At 38.9% G+C, this 20894-nt stretch overlaps 1 long non-coding RNA gene across 2 annotated transcripts; it reads left to right on the top strand.

Moving 5' to 3' along the window:
• Window positions 1-1282: 1282 nt before the first annotated feature.
• LOC148190365 (uncharacterized) lies at window positions 1283-16524 on the top strand. Of its 2 annotated transcripts, XR_015776175.1 has the most exons (5): window positions 1283-1731; window positions 6734-6845; window positions 12956-13061; window positions 13455-13579; window positions 13805-16524. It is a non-coding gene; the product is annotated as an uncharacterized LOC148190365 (long non-coding RNA). The 2 variants fall into 2 exon arrangements; XR_015776173.1 differs by lacking the exon at window positions 13455-13579.
• Window positions 16525-20894: the final 4370 nt, after the last annotated feature.

Genomic DNA, 20894 nt, shown 5'->3' with positions numbered 1-20894 from the left:
AATTTTACATATTTATCTCAAACAAATGTCAGCTGAGAAACTCCCCATATGAAAGCTTTAAAACAATGTACCTTGTGGTTGGAAAAGGACACATGGTTGTTTTTGTTCTAAGCTTTTTCACATGCAAACTTTCCATTTTTCCTTCATAACTGACATTGTCTCTGCTCTTACTTTGAGGTGCAACACAAAACAGAGAAGTATCTCCTAAAATAACTTGCTGCATGTGAGAGTCCCTGTCTCAGCTGCTGATTTAAGATGGAGAAAAAAGGAAAAGAGTGGGAGAGAGAGAGCTTCTTGTTTACTATGGCAGAAAAAAGGGTTCATCCTGACAAGATGAAATAAGGGAGTTGAGGCTGCATTCCATTTTCGAGGCCTTGTGTGTAAAAAAAAAAAAAAAAGAAAAAAGTTTAAACCCATTATACTGCTACTGGAAACTTTTAGAAAATCTTACATATTTAGAGAAATGTGTTGATACAATATTTTCAGCATTATTTTACTGACATCATCATTTCTGCTACCATGTGTCTTTTCCATCTCAACAAATTGATGGATATGACTGGTGGGAAATTGAAAAAAAAAAAAGTCATGATATGTTTGCTTTCTATTGTCTGTTTTAGAGTTAGTTACAAAGCCAGTCAAAACACCACAACAAATCCAAAAACAGGACGACATTTCACAAAACACAACAATATTTCAAAAAACTACATTTCACAAAACACAGTGTTTCACAAAATATAACTATACACAAACACATTTCATAAAAGACAACAGTATTTCACAAAACATAACATAAATACATACATAAAACAGAGCAACATTTCACAAAACCCTACAAGGCTGTTGTTTTTTTGTGAAATGTTGTGTGTTGTAAAATGTGGTTGAGTTTTCTGAAATGTCATCGTGTTTTAACCCCCAGGGCCTCTTTAATTTAGCACTAAATATACACAAAGTACACAATATAAAATTAGATGGAGCTTACTATCCTCCAGTCATGTGTTCTCCTGTGACCTGACTGCTGTACTCACCAAATGTACAAACTCAAAAAACATTTTGTACAGTGTCATGGAAATAACAGTAACCCTTAGGGCGTCACAGTCCGCTCTGCCACTCTCCTGCTGCTGTGGGATTTTTTCCACTTACTTTGCGCCCACCTATCTCTTCACCCGGCCACTCCCCCTCATCAGCCTCATCACCTCCACCTGGTGCTGCCAGCTGCTCTTCATCTCCAATCAAACCAGCATTTAAGCAGCAGCCTCACTCCACTCACTTTTTCCCAGATTGTCTTTGCTTTCATGTCTAGCACTCACTATAGGACTGTTGTCCTGGTTTCGACTCGGCTCGCCTCTGACCTCCTCTCCTCATCTCTGTCCCTGTAAACCTAACAGCCTTCTGTATCTGACAACAAGTTTTGCTTGTGCATTTCCTCGCTCTCGTCCACCCGTGGCTGTGCTGTGTTTTACTGCTTCCGCTCGGTCAAGTGAGATCGCCATTCTTCTGGCTGTCTTCAGAGCATCCCACTGAGTGAAACATCTCTTCTGTGTGAGTGCCACTGGTGTTTATTGTTCTGATGGTACATCGATTCCCCGCCTGTCCTTGCTGATCCCGCTGCCTGCTCCTACTGGATTCGTCTGCTCCGCTGCCTGCCTGCCTGACGCCAGCTGTTCTTAGTTGACCACACAAGCCCTGCCTGCCATTCTCTGGAGTCCCTGCTTTTCCCACAAGCTCCCTGCTGTAAGTGTTTCTGCAATTTACTTGATACATTCACCTGCCAGTCTGCTCCACCTTCACAATTTCCCCACTCAAACTCTGAAGTATCACCTGTGAACGTGAGCTCACCCCAGTCTCTCTACGAACTTTGCTCCACCCCAGAACTAAAAACTGTCCCTACTTACCTGCAGCCTGATTATACTCTCCTTTGCAAGGTCATTACCAACTACTCACCTGCTCTGTTGTGCTGCAATTGGGTCCTACCACACCCTGTTAAAGGGGTGTTCTTTTTATGAATAAAGACATAAAATACTAATTTATTTCACAACACACTGTTAAAATGGGCATCTTTTGCATGTTCCTGTGATGTAAAGTATGCTGTGTTGGACAAAAAGAAAGGGATTTGTTCTTATTTCTGACAGGTGCACAAAAATCAGTAGTTTAAAAGCGGGGAGTGGAAAGCAGAGAAGGAATCAGCTGAAGTGGAGCCTTTTCTTTCTGGCTCCAGTGAGACATGGCCCTCACATTTTAGACCCCTTTACATTCACAGAGCCAGACAAAACAGGAAATTGGGGGGCATCTGGGCAACAGTCGAGTCTTTGACCCTTGAACTACAGCGCTCCCTGCCTTTTGAAGTGAGGAGAGAGAATCACAAGCAATTACATGTGATGCAGAGTGTGTTCCCTTGAACATTTAGCCTCCGCTATGTAAACAGAATCAGAGTGCTCTGAGTGTGTTTGGCAGAGCCGTGGGTGTAGTCCAGTTTATAATCTCTGCTCTGTTTTGTCCTTGTTTTGACTCAAACTAAACTGACCCAAACACTCATCGCAGTTGTGGTTGTAATGAAGGAGCGGTTGGTATTAATACAAGACATGAAATATTAATTTATGATCCACAAATTTTGTTTTGCTAATAGCAAATTAACATCCCTATTTCAAGCATCCTTTAATTTAATTGTCTATGATGAGCCAAAACTGCTTCTGAGAAACATTAATTTGTAATGTTAACTGCTTTATTTTGTGTCTTTACCGCTTTTAGTCACCTGGGGTTATAACCTTATTGCTATTTTAGTGAGTGTAAATGGTAAATACACTGCACTTGTATAGCGCTTTTCTAGTCTTTTGACCACTCAAAGCGCTTTCACGCGTTACATTCACCTATTCTCACACACTATGCATGGTCTCATCTGCTACTCAGTAACCATCCGTCACACTCCAATGACGCAGCCACGGGAGCAATTTGGGGTTCAATATCTTGATCTTGACTTCGATATGTTGCCTGGAGGAGCCGGAGATCGAACCACTGACCTTCCAATTAGAGAGCGACCCGCTCTACCTCTGAGCCACAGCCATCCCCATCTTGTAGATATGGGTGTGGTTTAGGCAGGTGGTGGGAGGCATAGTCTGCACTGATGTCACACATGGGGCATTAACTCATTAGCTGCTATTGGTGGCACCTGTGGGAGAGCTCTGGTCTGGAGGCCTTTGAGCTGGAACGGGCAAAGCACAAGGAAGAAGCCAGAAGCAAGACATGCCAAAGACAAAAAGACACAGAACCATTTGTCACACACACCATCAAGAACTCAGTGTACATGCACATTTCGCTCTGAGCATCCACTTCAAAGATCGAACTGGCTGATGGCATCGACGGAAATGCGCCAGAGAGGGTGTTAAGCAGAGCTGCCTGGTCCAAGCGAGCTGATCACGAGGATCAAGAGCAGTGGCCTGGTGGTAAGTCAACCACACGAAAGCCCCGAGACAGAAAAGTTAACTCTCACCCAGGTCAGTCCAGGTTACATTTTCATGCCTGACCGCTCCAAAAACACCTTGGAAGCGCATCTGGAAAAACAGCAGGGAATGCCTGTGGAGCGGGGCTGCGTGCACATGGCAAAAAGTGACATTGATGAGTGGTGTGACTCCAGATCTTGAACTGAAATATTTTAACTTTTATGTGCGCCCGAAAACTGCCAGAAAAATGTGTCGTGCAAGAGTGGAGTGTCAGACAAGCGTGCTGTGCCATATGGAAACAATGGTTTTGCTGACAACGCTTTTCTAGTGATGCATTTAGGTGTAATCATCCCCTAAGGGTGCGTTTCAAGTCGCATACTTTTGATTCATACTTTTAGTCACTACTTTGACTGGCATTGTAAAGCATTTACTGTTTACTGTTGCTGTCAGGGCCGTCATCTGTTTTTGACTCAGTCGATGTATCTTCTGCTGCACAGAGGACTGTGGGTCAGAATCACCAGAAGACCATGCTCGTTTGCATTCTGCAAAATCCCACCAGATGTAGTGAACATCCTGGTATTTTGGCATACTGCATTTGACATATAATGTATTGGGACATACTGAATCTTGTTTTGCTATACTGTACAGTGGTAGTACAGATATTGGAAAACACAGTCGCGGGTTTGCTAGCTTTTGCTAATAAGGAGTCACAAACCTGGTTTAGCATAGCAACGTTGCACCTCCATTTGTTATGGATAGGATGAGACTTCTGTGAATAATGTGGCTCGTGGTAAAAACCTCCTGAGCAATAACCGATGAAGGAATCCTAACCAGGAGTTCAGATTTGGCATATGGAAGAAGTTTCAGCAGGTTGAAATATGCAGTCCTCACCACTAGATGCCACTAAATCCTGCAAGCTGCTCCTTTTAAGATGACACCAGCCAGAGAGTGTTCACACCTCCCTCCACAGCCTTAAAAGGAAGCTGTCAAGAATTCCTGCTGACTTGTGTGTGTGTGTGTGTGTGTGTGTGTGTGTGTGTGTGTGTGTGTGTGTGTGTGTGTGTGTGTGTGTGTGTGTGTGTGTGTGTGTTAAAGCATCTTGAGCATCAGACTTGGTGGCAAATACTCCCCCGTCCTCAGAGATTGTCACCTCCATCTGACATCTCGCTGCCAGACACTCATCTGCTCCTGTTTGTCACTGACTGCTGAAGACGAATCAATAAAACAACCCATCTCATCTGTTAATGGGCTGCAGCTTTTAGCAGATTAATCTAACATATCTAACAATTTAGTGATACTCCTGAGTATATTTATGGGGCATGTGCTGCTTTTGGATTACAGCATATTTAGAGCTGAACTAGGTGTCTGCACATAAACACCTGCCTGAAAACGATCTGCCCCGTTGTCTGCCTGTTACAGAAATTAAAAATAAAACTGTGAACTTTTATATTGTAGTTCAAATGTAGCTCTGGCAGAGTGTAACTGTCACTGTAAGGCAACACTTTGTTTAGATGGGCTGATGTTGATATTAAACTAAATATGAGATCACACATAGTTGATGTACAACAAAATATCACTTTGTTTTTTGCAGCATAACAAAGCACACTAACTGTGTCCTTTGCCTGATATCAGACAGAATGGCCAACTCATTATACTTCGTGTCAATCAGGCAACTCAAACGGATAAGAGTGGGCATGTTCACAGGTCTGGATCCAAGTAAAGCAGATCAAAAACAGATCAAAAACCAAATAAAGCAGTTTTGGTTTAAACATCCATGTATTTCTGATGCACTTTAGCATGCTGCTGCAGGCTGCTAGTGCGACACATGCAAATGTGTTCTCTGATAAGATCCAAACATTCAGAAAGATTTCACCAAAAGCAGAATTATCCACAAATTTCTCTTCCTCCCAAAAACAAACGAATCTGGTGATTTTAACTGCTAGAAACACTGAAAAACTCTGGCGCTGCTCATTGCATTTGGCCAACATGAAAACGTGAATGGCACTATCTGAAAAAGTATTCTAATTTTCAGGTGATTATACACATAAGAAAACATACGTACTATATCATATTCCATTTCTCCTCATATATCCCCCTAAATCCTATACACCAGACCTTTAGACAGGAATTGCTTCAGAGCTCGGCATCAGAGCAGCAAAGATAAACTCCTGATTTCAACCTGGCCTCTGATAAACATGAACATCATGACTGAAACATCCTGAGGATCTCAAGGTTTGTTTGACTCATCAATCTCAGTTCAGCTGTCAGGCCGTTTGTATTAAGTTACCCACCATTGTTTGCTATGTCTTTGCTATGTTTTGGACATTCAAATTTGCTGGCTTAAGAAACCCAGTGCAGCTGCCATATCATGATGAAATTCCTCACTGGCAGAGACAGAGAGAATTAGCTTCACGTTATTCTTGATTTGGAGAAACATCATCTGCATGAAGTGCTTCATTTGCGGATACCTAAATTTGGGGTGATTTGAGGACAAACTAACAAATCAGAAGACGGGCAGAAATGTTAAGTTAATGATGGATGTTCTGCTCCGGAGTTAAATGGATCATAAATAATTCACCGTACACTGAGGAATGCGTTACATTTTTACACACTCTGAGTCTGTAATAACTTGCATAAACTTTGTCAAAATTCTCTGCAAACTAAGTTTATACACTTCAATAATGTGTGTCCAAGACATTTGCCAAAGGAACATAAAGTACACCTAATTTAAATTTAATTCAATCATAGACAAAGAGTCATCAGTCCTCAGGGTCACAGAGCACAAAGCTCCAGTGCTCCGTTGGTCAACACGGAGCAGTTCTGTGTGCATCAGCAGACAGTGTTTTAATAAGCTAACTAAATAATATGCAGCTGAGCAGTCAGCAGAAGACTAGGGGTGAACTCTGTGTATACTATAAGGAAATGCAGACAAAACTGTGTGGAAATGAGGAGAAATCATTGTGAAATATATTTAAACAAGTTTTGTAAAAAGGAAATGTAAAAATGGAAAAGGCTGTTAAATAAAAGTAGCATACATTCTGTTACAGTGAAAAGAAGCATGATAAAATAAAAAAATGTTATAGCCCAGCTTTAAAGCAGCTAAAAAGTGTGAGACATGTGCATAAAATTAACAAATAAAGGGATTTATTAAATTAAAAGTAATAATAACACGTCACACAAATAGGAGAAATCTGTAGTGTTAGTGTAGGGAGAGGAGTGAAATTGTGGTGTAAGGGTGTTGTGCTGCAAAAACAAGGTAAAAGGAATAAAAGACAATCTTTCATTCTTCTTTTTTGCAGCTGGCACACAGACCCAGGTGTGTCTCATGCTGCTGACTCAATCATGATCTGCAGCCCTGGAGTGAGAAAGCACAGACACAGAAAATGAACCAAGCAGAGGGACCATCATCTGGTAAGCTGAGTTTAATTTTTTTTTCTCAATTTAATGGTTACAAGACATATTCTGTCTGTATTTATTCATACGATTATTGCTTTTATAGTGTCTCATTTAATTCGCGGGCTGTATTATAACGTGTTTTTTTTTTTTTAATGTTAAACACTTTGTCTCCAATGATTTTAATTTTTTAATTTTTTTAATTTAGAAGCGCTTGACTACTTATTGTTAATTTTGTGAAGGAGGGATCACCCCCAAACCTCCCCCTCTCACATCCGAAAGACGTACACCATAAATGGATGCAGACAGGACACAAATCGGTGCATAAATATTCACTAGTATGCAAGAAATTAAAATTTTCTGTTGGAGGATCCCCAATCTGCCCCCTCATACAGTATTTGTGTCACCAACACAGTCCCTTAATTTTTCTGTTTTTTAGCATTGCCTATTTGCTAACGTTAAAAGCAGCAACAGCAGTGGCACACTGGTGACCTCGAGTGAAGGCGCCTACCATGAACCACAACGCCTCTGTTGTAATCTGACTGTGATCTTTGTTGCGTGACATCAGCCACCCCTCCTCCTCCTCTGTTTTCCTGTTGTCTCTTCACTGTAATTGCATAAATGCTTTAAATGCCCCAAAATAATTATAAAAAACAGGCACACAACAATGCATTGACATTCATGCAGTCTAAATAAATCATATGATCCATTCATGTGATGCAACCGTTAAGCTGTAAACTCTCAGATATGTTCTCCTCCTGAACACTTGACCTCAGTAAGTATCAGTGACTGATTTTAAGTTGTGATAACAACTAGAAAAGGCCACATAAATTCTCCCCCCATTCATTACTTTGTTTGGTTGTTTGTGCTTCATTTATAAAAAAAAGAAATAAATAAATAATATGTCCTCCTTGAGTGACCACAGCCATTAGTTGCAGCGGTGGCGCCACTGTCCGCATGACTCCGGCTGAACCAGGATCAGTGAGGGACAGGCTCCATCACACTGGGTTCCCTTCCTCTTCCTTTGTTTTCATCCCGTTTCCTTCCTCGTTTTCTTAGATACTGTTCCCCCCAGTGGAAGTCTAAACAAAATACAATACTGTGAAAGTAAACAAACGCACAAATATCATGTCCTACAACCTTGGCCTTCACCAAAACCACACACAATTTGTGGGGATCCAAGGGAAAGGGTTTTGGTGTGGTTTTGCCCAAGGAGCTTTAATATGGATTGACTGGAACTCCATATGAATGTGGTTTGCATTTTGCATGTGTTTATAAAACTTAAGTGAGCATGCTGACTTAGAAAGACAGGAGATGGTATGATAATTGGATGACAGGTGGATTTTTTGCCTGTTTGCCTCAGAGAAACAGGAAAAGTTATCTAAGAAACAGGCCCAGTTGTCAAAAGACAATGCTGTCATTGTATGCTTCGGCAAACCACATATACACTTTCTGCATATAATATCAATGCTTCTGAAGCCCTGTAATATATGAGCTCACTCTAACATCAGGAGGTGGAGGGGATGTTGGATGGTGTGTCACCTACACCTGCCAGACACCTGCCAAGCTGCAGAGCACTGCTCAAGAGCAGCAAACAGTAAAACTGATTTTTTTGGAGAGTAATTGCTTTGTTTCCATCAGTCTTAAGGCTCTAAGCACATTTCTTTGTACCAGTCAGTGTTTTTTCCAGTGGAGATAGTGGCTCAAAAAGCAGTTGTTTCTTACAGAGACACTGCTGCGTCTCTTGGGATATTGGCACAAAACAGAGTTTGTTTTTTAAATGTGTTTTTACAGACGTTGCTGCATTTCCTGCTGGGATAGTGGCATCAAAAGCATTTCTTTTTCATTGCTTTTCCTATCAGACTGTGCCCTCAAAAATGTTTATTTTAAACCAAAACATTATCTTGTCCGCAATGAGTTTTGTGTTTAAACCTTATGACACACAAACCATGATATCATATCATAATATAAAATTGAAACATGGAGTCTCAGCATATCCGCTACTAAAAATCATACAAATTTAACATATTCTTGTTTGCAGGAACATACAAAGCCAGGTTTTTATGTTTAGTGTAGCACTAAGTGCAGCACAAAGTACTACAGAGCATACTTCTAGCAACATTTTCATTTTTGTGTTTAATTTTAGACCAACAGATTCACATGAGATCTTATTTCCTGAACTTGTATGCTGTCCCAAACTGCCAAAATAGCCATTTGTCAAACTGACATCAAAACATTTTCTTGAATGCAATGTTGTGCTCTGAAAACAAGAGTGTTTTCTAGCAACAGTGAGTCCACTGAACTGGTTGATAAGGAGGGATATTGTAAAAAATTGAAGTGTAACAGAATATCAAATGAAGGGGAATTTCTGCTGAACAATCTGCAGCAAATCTGTTGGACATGAGGAAATTTGATGCATCCAGTGATAATGATTAATGGCCTAATGGTCTGTGGCACATGGCAGTTAATTACAATCTTCTGTGTGTGAGTTCAGACAAGAATCTGTTTTGCATGTTATCCCAGTCACTCTTGAAGTCGACTAATTTAAGACATTAAGTAAACCACTTAAAACTCTGCAGACTATCTGAAGTGTTACCTCCATAACTTGTTTTGGTTTTCTGCTACATTTCTGTGAAGAAACTATGTTGCTGATGACATGTTCAAGTAAAATGGGACAATGTTAGTTTTTTGAAAGGTTAAATCTGTTTATCATTTCAGTTACTGATGAATTGAATCATAATGTAACCTGTGGCAATTATGTAACCTGTGTTGCCTTTTTCCTTGGTGCCATATTGTTTATATAGACATGCATTGTGTGCATCAATTATGGCTAATTCTGGAGTGCTGTGGTGGATATGGACACACAGCATCATATTTAATATTTTTTAAGTGACAAAAATACAACAAAAAAAAAGTCTGAATTGTGATAGGATGGCACATAATAGCATAACTCATGATTTTATGGGACCTGATAGCCTAAAAGCATTTTTAGCTGATTTTTTTTTGTCTGATGTCTTTTGCCTGAATGCATCAAGTACTCACTCAAAACTCTTTCCCATAAAAAGTCGTCCTTTGAAAATATTCTGATTATAAGTCAGTTAATAAAAAGCAGCATCCTACAGTATTTTTTGTTGTTATACCCTTGTTGTTTTAACTGCATAACTCATTTTTTGACTCTTTGGCTGGCCAGCCCATTCTCATTCTGAACTTGTTGAATAGTGCCGCTCTGTCAGTGCTTTTGGTGTATGAGCATGATACTAAAAACCACCCTCCGCATCCACCTGAAATATGGCTAGACGGTGGCAGATGAAAACGTGGCCTGACAGAACCAGGCGCATCCATATGCTACATGCATGGGCGGCGTCGCTTGAGAACATTGCAGGATGAAACTGGGTGTGTGCGCATGAAATGCAAAATGTTGGCGATGGTAGAGAAACTGCCGGTGATGAGGTAATATAACAAGATGACTGTACTTATAGGGCGGGTGGGGACTGGGTCCCACAAAAAACTGGCTTTCATGTGGGAGCCCAGTGTCTGCCTTCTGTGCTGATGTGATTTTTGTTTATTTATTTTTTTACACCTTACCATGTGCCTCTTTTGTGTTTACCTAACTGTCTTTGACTTTATTGTCTAATCCTAACCATCGTGATGGTCCACGTTAGTTGCCATGTGCTCATGTTGTAGAAACATAATGAGGTGCTGCATCATCCCACCATGTGCATTTGGCGACATCAAGACAACGGCATCCTGGAGCATAAACAGCTGGCGCCGAAGGATACCCAGAAGGTCATAAGTAGACATGTAAGCTCACCGACATAGCAGCACTATGTGACAAGCTGGGATGAGAATGTGTTACCATAACTGGCATCTCAAACCAATAGAAATAATTGTTTCATGTAAAGCACATTTGTAGCAACAGTCATGAACATATTTGGTGACTGGCTGCTAATATTTAAAGATGTGAAACCTTATTTGTCCCATTTTACCTGATGTCCCACATTACCTGACTTCTGCTAAAAGTCTAAAAATAGTCAACAGTCTGCATTAGTAAACATAACCACTTAAATAATCAAAGGTGTTTTTGAATGTACAGCTGGTGATGCAGCATCCATCAACCTGCACAGTTGTTAACTTGGCTAATACTTACATTAATATTAATGAGCTTTTATACACATTTTTTAACGCAGCTCTTGTTTCTAGCAGCGTGTTACTGCCATCACCCTTTTCCACCGTTTCAAACCCATCAATCCCCGCCCACCTCATGCTATTAGACCTATAATGGAAGTCTAGATTAATGGTTAATTTCCAGGAAACCCCTGTGTTCTGTCATAAAGTGCTTTCCATTAATTAGTGACTCTGTTTCTCAGAACGGAGGGGGAGAAGAGTGATTAATGAGCTAACTAGTGCAGCCAGCGGCTCGCCTAGCTCCAGTGGTGAGCGTGAGAAGAGTCGGACTCGCAAAGAGAGGGAAAGAAAATAAATATGTGGCCCTTGAAAAAAAAGTGCATGGAAATTCATTGAAAGGGTAGCTGAGTGCAGTTTCAAAGGGATGGTGGAGCATTAGAGCTGAACTGTGAGTGAGAGGGCAGAGAGAGGCCTGATTACGCCCTCTCTGGTGCCAGAAGTCCAGCAGACGGGGATGGGTGTGTGCTGCTGAACTGAGAGCTGTTAACAAGAGGGAAAGCAGTTCAGGCGGCTTCATGACTTCTCTCGCTCTCTGAAGGTGTCCGGTTCATTCTGCTCAGGGTTCAGATGACATATTACAGCATGACTTGGTGGAAACATACAGGCTGAATATTTTGTGATGCTGAATTTTAATTGAACTTTGTTTCTTCAAAAAATACATTATGGATGTTGTTTTAAAGTTTGCAAGTTTGACTTATTCTGGCAAATATACTTTTTCACTTTCTTGCAGGGGATTCGGCCCCGCCTACGTATATACAGATATTTTCCCCTTCATTTAAAAAAAAAACAAAAAAACATTCTGTCTACTCGACCTTCATATTGTCTCTGTACACACGAGAACGCAAAGTATTTTCCAAATGCTCATCTGGGCCAGTCGGCGTCAACAGTAGTTGACTTGAATAGAAGATTCTGAGCTTTTAGTGAACAAAGCCCCAGAAACAATTTGACACGTTGGCCAAACTGTGGAATTACAACTTGCATGTATATTACAAGATGCAGTTGGGTTAAAAAAGACTTTCTGAGATGTCTCTCAGTGGATTCCTTTTGATTTTTTTTTTTAAGGTCACCACCCCTGGGAAATTGTTCATTTTCCTATCTGGTTTTGATCCAAACAGTCCGATAACATTTTGAAAATCTGGAAGAGCCTTACAATTAACTTATCTTATCTCCGTTTGGATTAGTCTACAGGTAAATTGGAAGTTGTGCTGCCTTCACATGAAATCAGGCAAAAGGCACATGGAAAATAGCTTTTGGACAACGCAGCAAAACAAACAGCCTGAAGGAATGGCAAGACGCCAAAATAAAACATGCATGACAATTTGTTGCAATAGTGATGTACTGTTTACAAAGATTGGAAGAAAATGTTAACTAATTATTCCAGTAGTGTCTTGTAATTGCCCAAATTATCTATGTTTCTTTATGTGAGGAAGCTGTGTAACATAGTAGCAACATGTAAGCTCCTTTACAAGGGATGGCAAAAAGTAAGTAAAAAGTAAGACATATTTTAAATTTGGACAGCTGTGCCGTCTATTGTTACCGTTGCCGATATTCTCTGCCAGCCGAACGTAATTTTACAATCCTGCTCTTGGCTCCTAAAATGATATCTGGTTTGCCGTCTACCGTCTCCCTAATTCCATGTGACCGCAGCATTAACCACTCAGCCAGCGGGGGACTCTGGTGCGCTTGCTCTATTGGTTACACAATGCAGAAAATTTAGTAATTTTATACCTGAGAAGTTTAACTTTTTTGGCTCCATGTGCTACTGAACCATCGTAATGAACAGGCCTTAAATACTGTGACCATTTCTTTCAATACACACAGCTAATAATATCTTTACTTATACTCGACATCATTGTAAATGAGGGCTCACCCTTAATGATTTTTCGAGTCTAAATAAAGAGAATAATAACATATTTGATACCTCTTTATTTAATGTCTTTCAGGTACACGGCCCAGGCTACTGTGGAAAAACCGAAATGTGAGTGCAGATGAGCGATGAGTTGCTGCTGAGCGTCACCTTACAATAAAAGGCTAGTACTAACAAAAAAGGTAAACAAAACTGGATCTCTGCCATTGTTGCTGATGTTTCTGGTGCATGCACATTACACTGTGAGCGTGTACACATTGAAGAGATGACTTCATCTTTTACCAGATGTTCCATTTTACTTGTTTACACGGATACAAAGTAAACTGAGTTTTGAAAAATCTTACGTTTTAGTCATCTAAAACTCAAAACTTCATACGTGTTGACTGGGCCTCAGATGATAAGAATGATACCATTCTTACATCTGACAGTGGAATCAATATTCTCATCTTAATGCAAGAAAAGAATACATGTATTTCCCAAAATGTTAAACTGTTCCTTTAACTTCGGATCGGCTCCAAACAGATAAATATTTTAGCTGGCTAACGTTACTGACCCTTGGCAGTGTTTCTGTGCAGAGATTTCTATGGACGTCAGATTAAGAGGGCAGCCTGGCGTGAGTCCAGAGGTCTGGCGAGACATTATCTCCAGCACCGCTGCATGTTTTTATAAGGGGGCCTCCTAGTCTCTCCAGTGCTGGCCTGTAAGTGGCTGGGAGTGGGCAGCAGGAGTGTTTGTGCGTGCATGAATGTTTATGTACTCGCGCATGTGTATATGTGTGTGTGTGTGTGTGTGTGTGTGTGTGTGTCTGTCTGTCTGTGTGTGTGCAGAGTAAACTGCCGCCTTGGTGGGGCAGCACACTGTCTCTGGTCTAGAGGAGAGCCATTAGGGGAGTGATGAAGCTGATGACATGTTGTTCCTGTGACAGGCCGCCGGGCCCCAGACTCCTCTCTGCTGCCGCTGCTGCTGCTGGTACTGTGGGAGCCCACTGGTCTGCCACTGGACAGACACTGAGACGCAGGGACTGAGTTTATTTTGGGAGGTGGTTTGGTGCCGGACACCCTGTCTGCTCTCCCACCAACCTTGATACACCACCACCCCCCCCTTTCCACACTCACAACACACTCACAACACACACACACACACACACACACACACACATACACATACACACACACACACCTTATCACCAAACCACACGCAACCAGGACACTTTCACATGGCTCCAATAACAATTGCTGGACTGACAGATTCTTTTGAAGGGTCACTTCACCTAAATTATACCAAAAAAACCCAAAAAAAAACAGTGCAAAGAGAGAATAGTCCAATAAAATAAAAAATAAATCTGACTATAAGCTGGTAAAACCTACTTTTATCATAAAATTTTAAGTGCTGCAGGTCATTTCTTTCTTTTCCCCCATTTTTGATGATAATAACAGCGTGTCATCAGTATCAGCAAATATTGGCTTTAAAATAAAATATCGGAATTGGCCAACGTGCTGATTTCTGCTGATATGACTAACCATTTATTTCTTTTGTTTTCTTTTCGTTTCTTTTTTTTTTTGTTGGACAAAGTGAAAATGAATCTGGTTAATGATGAAGTATGATCCAAGTATGTATGGAGAATGTAAATGAAGAGAAAGCTGATATAAAGATGATAAAATAAATAAGTAAATAAATAAAAATACATGTAGAAACAAAAAATAAACCAGGGGACAGGTACACAAATAAAGAGGTCTATTCAGTCAGAGAATTTGGTAAGAAATTTATATAATTTTTCAATAGTGGTGTAAGTTATCGGTCGAATGAGTTGTTATATATATTGAATATCAGCAAAAAAATCCAATATCGTGCATCCCTACATAAATCCCTGAAACATAGTTTTCAAAAAGAGAAAAGAACATTTATGATAATCTATTGGCATGCTGTTTTAATTATTCTTCGTTTTACTGAATAAAAGCTACAATTCTCCTCGTCTTCTATTCTTTTTCCAATGTTAATCTTCTATTTCTGCTCAGGGAATCAATGCACCCTTGACAGTAATAATGAGCTAACATGTAATTCAATAATGATGCGGCTGCATAGTCTATTGCTTTTTTGTCAAGTGTCCAATAACCAGTTGCTCTCAGGTCAACCGACCAGTTTGTCCTCCCTGAATTTTAGACTCAACAGTTCCCTGACTATTGACTCAAGATTTAGCTCATTTAAAAGAGCTTTGTTGTCTCAATGTAACTTCAGTTGCACATCCATGGTGCCGAGCCAAACAGAGTTATGAAAATGATATTATTATTGAACCAAAATATATAGTATAGAATAATAGTTTATTATCAAATTTAACAACAAAGATGAAAAAAGAAGTAAATATCAAACTGCTGAAGTATATACAAAGTTGTTCTTATATACAGAATTGTTTTATGGCACTATAATATAACATTATTGCACCTGGTCTCTATAAAACATGATAATGTACACAGTTATTATATTACACAGTATGGGATTTTTTTGTAGCACCCTGTGGCTATTTTTCTGTGGGCAATAATGCCATGTATAGAATTTTTTGACTGTGATATTGTTGCATTTCCTGTTGAGATAGTGGCAAAAAGGAGGATGTTTTTTTACAGAGACATTGCTGGTTTTCCTGCAGGAATGAACGCAAGAAAAGTTGTTTTTCTTTACCAAGATTTTGTTGCTTTGCCTTCCGGCATAGTTGCACGAAAAGCTTTTTTTTTTTTTTTAAACAAAAACAAAACAAAGACAATGCTGCTTTTCCTGCTTAGACTGTTTTTCATGGGTTTTTTGTTACAGACACATCACAGTTTTCCTTCCAGAATAGTGCCACCAAAATTTATTGATTTTGAATCTTAATAATTCTAACTAAGTTTTTCCTTGCCTGCCCTATGTGAGTGTCCTTATCATGAGTTTTTGATATGTCTGACTAGTAAAATAGTATTATTAGTAATATTATAAATATTATTAAAAAATGCATCCAGACTGTCTTTCCAAATTCAGGCCAATAATAAACCTGGTAGAGCCGCACAATATATATTTATTTATTTATTTATTTTAAATTGTCACTGTGATGCCAATAATGCTGATTATCATAAACAACTGCAATGTTACACTCATGGATTTTTTTAAAGAAATAATTATTTAAAAAGTAACTATAGAAAACTGCACTTAAAAATCTTTTTGTTTCCACTTTAGTGTTCAATTTGTTTAATAAAGGAACATTGAAAATAATTTCCTTTTTTATATTCAGCAAGCAATTTGATGTAAAGCAGCAGAAAGGCAGAACTGAGCACACCTTAACATCTGTTTAATTTTCACAAGTAATACCGTTGTCATGATATTCAACATCGTTATAGCATGTTTTCGTCATTACACTTTGATAACGTGCCATATAACTGAATTCTGGAAACTTATGTTATACCTACACTGATTAATTTTTGCGACTCGGCTGATTTAATAACCCCCATCTGACTTTTTCCTTTTTATTTTGCATGAATATACAGAAATACATGATACACAGATACACAGAGCAGTGTCACGGTCAACGCTCCTGAATTTCTCAAAGGCCTGTGATCTATTTGTAAAAATGTCCTGTATATGGTTATATTTATCATTTTAAAGACCAATAAATCACGTTTCCTGAGGCTGAGAGTCCCAGTGGTGTTTATGTAGCCACTGAAACATTCGACTCTGCACGAAGTGCTTCCAAAACACTTCCCTCTCTGCATCTCTGTATCTGATTGAGTTACACAGGGGAACACATTTTGAACAGGTGCCCAGTGAACCCCTCTGCACACGCACACACACACACACACACACACACACACACACACACACACACTGCTCTCCTCCTCTTCTTCGACTCTCGCCCTCTGTCATTGTAACTTGACTCCCATGTCTTCAGCCAGCCCTGTCGTCCCTCACATACCCCAGCAGAGTTTGGGCACACTGGTCCTGACACACAGCACACACATACACACACACACACACTGTAACTGGACATGCCACTGACACGCAGGGTTAACTCTACTGATACGAGGTGTGAACGGTCACCCATCAGGAACACTGTGCTAATCCCACAGTCGTAACATCCACTTTAAACCAATGCTTGTAGAGTTGTTAAAATGTCAGTCTCGAGCAGTGGTGGAGCGGTCATGTTGGCGCGGTGACGGGTAGTGGGAGAATTGGCATGATGCCATGAGGGATACCCTAACCCCCTGTTTACCCCAGTTTACCCCCTGTCCTCTTTGCTACTGATGTTCAACAGGTCGTTTCACTGAACTGTGTGTACAGTCACTGTTTTGGAGGTTTTGTTTTTTAACGATCCGAGTGATTTACAATTTGCCTCTCATTCACCAATTCACACTCACACAGCATACAAGGTGCTGACCTGACTGTTTGGAGCAAATCAGTAGCCCTTTTTACACAGGGATCACTCTATAGAGCTGCTATAGTCCCTTCTTTATGCCTACTTTGCATTTTTACACAAAACCAAACAACAGTGGCATCATGCCGCTTCAGTTTGATTTTAGAAGACATGCCGGCATTGCAGAACCAACAGAGGCTTGACGGGTGTGATGTTTAACACAACAGTGTTGGCCTCTCCGGTGACATATAACTTACATGTATGCAGCTCTTTCTAGCTGATATATGATAACTGATCTCGTCCCCTGCTCGGAGGGCAAGGAGCTCCTAAATCTAATGGTTTTCCCAATCTGCGGAAATTTAAGGCTGCTGTTCTTCCGTCCAGTACATAATCCCGTCCTGCTGGTTGTTCTGCTAATACAGACACCGATTTGGTGCTGTTACTTCCTCCAGTGCTGGTTTAAAGTAAACCAAACTAACCTTTTAAATGTCACTAACAGAAAAAACTAATTTATCAAGGCAGTGGTAGACCAGCAGCTCCTGTGACAGGGGTAAAACAACTGTTTTTGTGAGTTTCACTTTTAGCTTAGTTCTCCAGTGGAAAGGACTGTGTATTGGGGAAGTACTAAGCATAAGGCTGCATAAATGAGACCTGAGTTGCATGATTAAGTTTTGCTCTTGTTAAACTCAGACCCTTTTTTGACTTTAATTCATCAAGAACTTTCTCTATTTTTGGATTCTTCACAGGAGGCATGCGAGAAAAACAAGGTTTTCTTCAGGAATTCAAGGTTACACAGGGTGAGTGCTGATATACAAATCATGAGGGGGTATAGGTATACCTTTAAGAAGAAAATCAGAAATATTCATTGTGGTGAAAATTAACATTCAGAATGTCTTGTTGATATACTTTTGTGGGTAATTTAGACTAATAACTCCAACCATCATGCAGTAGGGTATTTAAAAAAACACGTTTCCCTATGAAATACTGTGATAAAAATGTGCAGCACTTAGATACTTCCCACCTTACGGGGCCGCTGGTTAATACTCTTTAAAAGGAAAAAAAAATATCAAGAAAAGTGGCATGAAGGTTTTGACAAAACAGGACATTCATTTGAAACTATTTTTAAATATAGCATAAAGTTAAAGATTTATGAAGCTATAAAGTATGATGATAATAATGATGATAATACTACTACTACTGATGAATATAACAACAACAACAACAACAACAACAATAATAATAATAATAATAATAATAATAATAATAATATAAAGTATGAGAATATAATACTTTACTGTTTCATATTTCCTCTTTATACTACTTGATACTTATCCTCCATTATATTTCAGAGGGAAATATTGTAGTTTAATTTTATTTTACAACTATATTATATTGTCAGTATAAATTGAAAATTAAGATTTTACATATCAAACATAAACACATAAACATAAACATAACAACAAGAGTTAAATTATTCAACAGTATGTAAATCAGTTAGTTAAAAAATATGTCAATAATATCACTTTAAAGCAGTCATACTGCACAATTACCTACTTTTGGGGGTAGTTTAACCCTTTTTGGATTTGGTTTGATTTCTTTCAAAAACATGGGGAGAAGGCATTGAGCAACTTAAACAGCGCATGGTCCAAAAATGAGCAAGAAACGTGTAAAAAGTTACAAGAAAATAAACATAATATAAGAAAAAATGAGAAATAAAAGAATAAACAAAAAATGCACAAACAAGAAAATTACCTGAAAGAAAGTGCAAAAAATTAAAAATATATGTATATATTTTTTCTGGAACATTTTTAACGTATAATTATAGTGATTATAAATAGTTATAAATAGTAAAAATGTTCTAATAATGCTCAGTGTGGATTTAAGGCACATTTCTTGCCAAGTTGGTGATTGCCTTTTTCCCCCATGTTTTTAAAAGTAATCAAACCAATTTACTCAAGTTTCAGAGGGTTCAATATTGTGAAAGAAAGGCATCTAAACACAGCACAAGTAAACTGTCAAATATGAATCTAGGTTTTAAATGGTTAACTTAAGCAAACTCTTTCTTCCACAATATGAAAACAGAAAAAGAGGAGAATACACACACTTTAAACATAGAGCTTCAGGGCAATTAATAGCTCTGTGCAGCTCAGAGTAATTAGTATGCCTTTAGGTGTTATATTATCATAAATTTCATCATCATTATTGATTTTAAGGGGGTACTTACTCCATAATATGTTTTCCTTTTATACTGCATTGCAAATGCACACTAACAGGCCGTGAAGACACATATATATTTTTAAGTATGGATAATCATCTATGTGAGAGTCCTGATTGATGTGAGTTTCAGTGTGATCACCACCGAGCTGCAGGACGTCTCCACTGTGAGCAGAGCAGAGCAGGATGTTGCGTCTTTAAGAGTTAAGAAACTTGAAACCGAACCGTGTTTGCGCAACAATCAGTGCAGTGCGGCTCCCAGCAGCCGCCAAAGTGTCTAGACTGGCACATGATGGCGGGAATCAACCAATGGCTCCAGAGCTTTCCTCTGGGGCCCCGAGAGAGAGAGAGAGAGACAGAGAGACAGAGAGAGACAGAGAGAGAGAGCTAGAGTTTGTCAATGCAGAATTACAAAGGAAGCTAAGCAATTCGGGTTTCAAAATAAGAGCATCATGTTTACGTTTTGAAAAAAATGAAGTGTTTACTTTTTAACAGTCTTTAACAGTTATGTAATTAAATAGATCCATATTTTTCCTGGAAATAACTTTATTATCTTTAATTGCCATTTTATCCTTTTGTGTGGTTTAGTCCCTTATAGCAGGTAGGCTGAGTAAATAAGTAAAGCTTTGCTTATATAGCACTATTAAAACATGCAGTTACAAAGATGTGCACACACACATACATATACCAAAAAGAAATTAATGAATAAATTAAGTAAAAATAAATTACAATATAGAGCACAGCAGAATGGGGTCAGTTGAAATGAAAAAAAAAAAGAATTTGTCACTGTGCAAGGACACAAAAATATATGATGGAGAAAGTTTCCAAAAATACATTATCAATGAATTGTTATGTACTTTGGTTTATATGAGGCTATTATTCAAAGAAACAGCCTATTTTCCCTAGAATTAGAAACAAATACATGGGTCAAGAATCTTCCCAGGACATTATTGGGAAAATATAGATATATTTTAAGATAACAGACTCAAAAAGCTTCTTTCATAGTAACTTAACTTTTATTTTGCAGTGTCGCTGCATGAAGGCTACATTTTAGGATACAAAAAAAGAGAATTATAAAGTTTTTTGTAACATACTGTACATCACCTTACATTACACTTGAAGTATAAAAAAAGATATTAAATGAACAAACAACAAAATCCATTTTTTTTCCTTGAAGAAAAGTCGAGTGAAAATGAAAGTTGACAGAAATATAAAAACTTGAGTAAAGTACAGATACTCCCAAAAAATACTTAAGTAGCCTAGTGTAAGAAAATATAACTACTTTGTTGCATTTTTTTCACAGTTTTTCCCCCCACATTTAGACCTTTGTCTTAAAAACTATTTCATATTTTAATTAAGGGCTTTTCGTCAACAAACATTTCCAGATCATGTTCTCCGTTTGAGTTTTATTTTGAAAGTCCCAGTCACA

The sequence above is a fragment of the Plectropomus leopardus genome, chromosome 1, assembly GCF_026936395.1.
Source record: "Plectropomus leopardus strain MGB_pleo_1.0 chromosome 1, ASM2693639v1, whole genome shotgun sequence".
Taxonomy (NCBI): domain Eukaryota; kingdom Metazoa; phylum Chordata; class Actinopteri; order Perciformes; family Serranidae; genus Plectropomus; species Plectropomus leopardus.
Note: the sequence above shows the minus strand (reverse complement) of the source record. Positions and strands in the feature narration are given on the sequence as shown.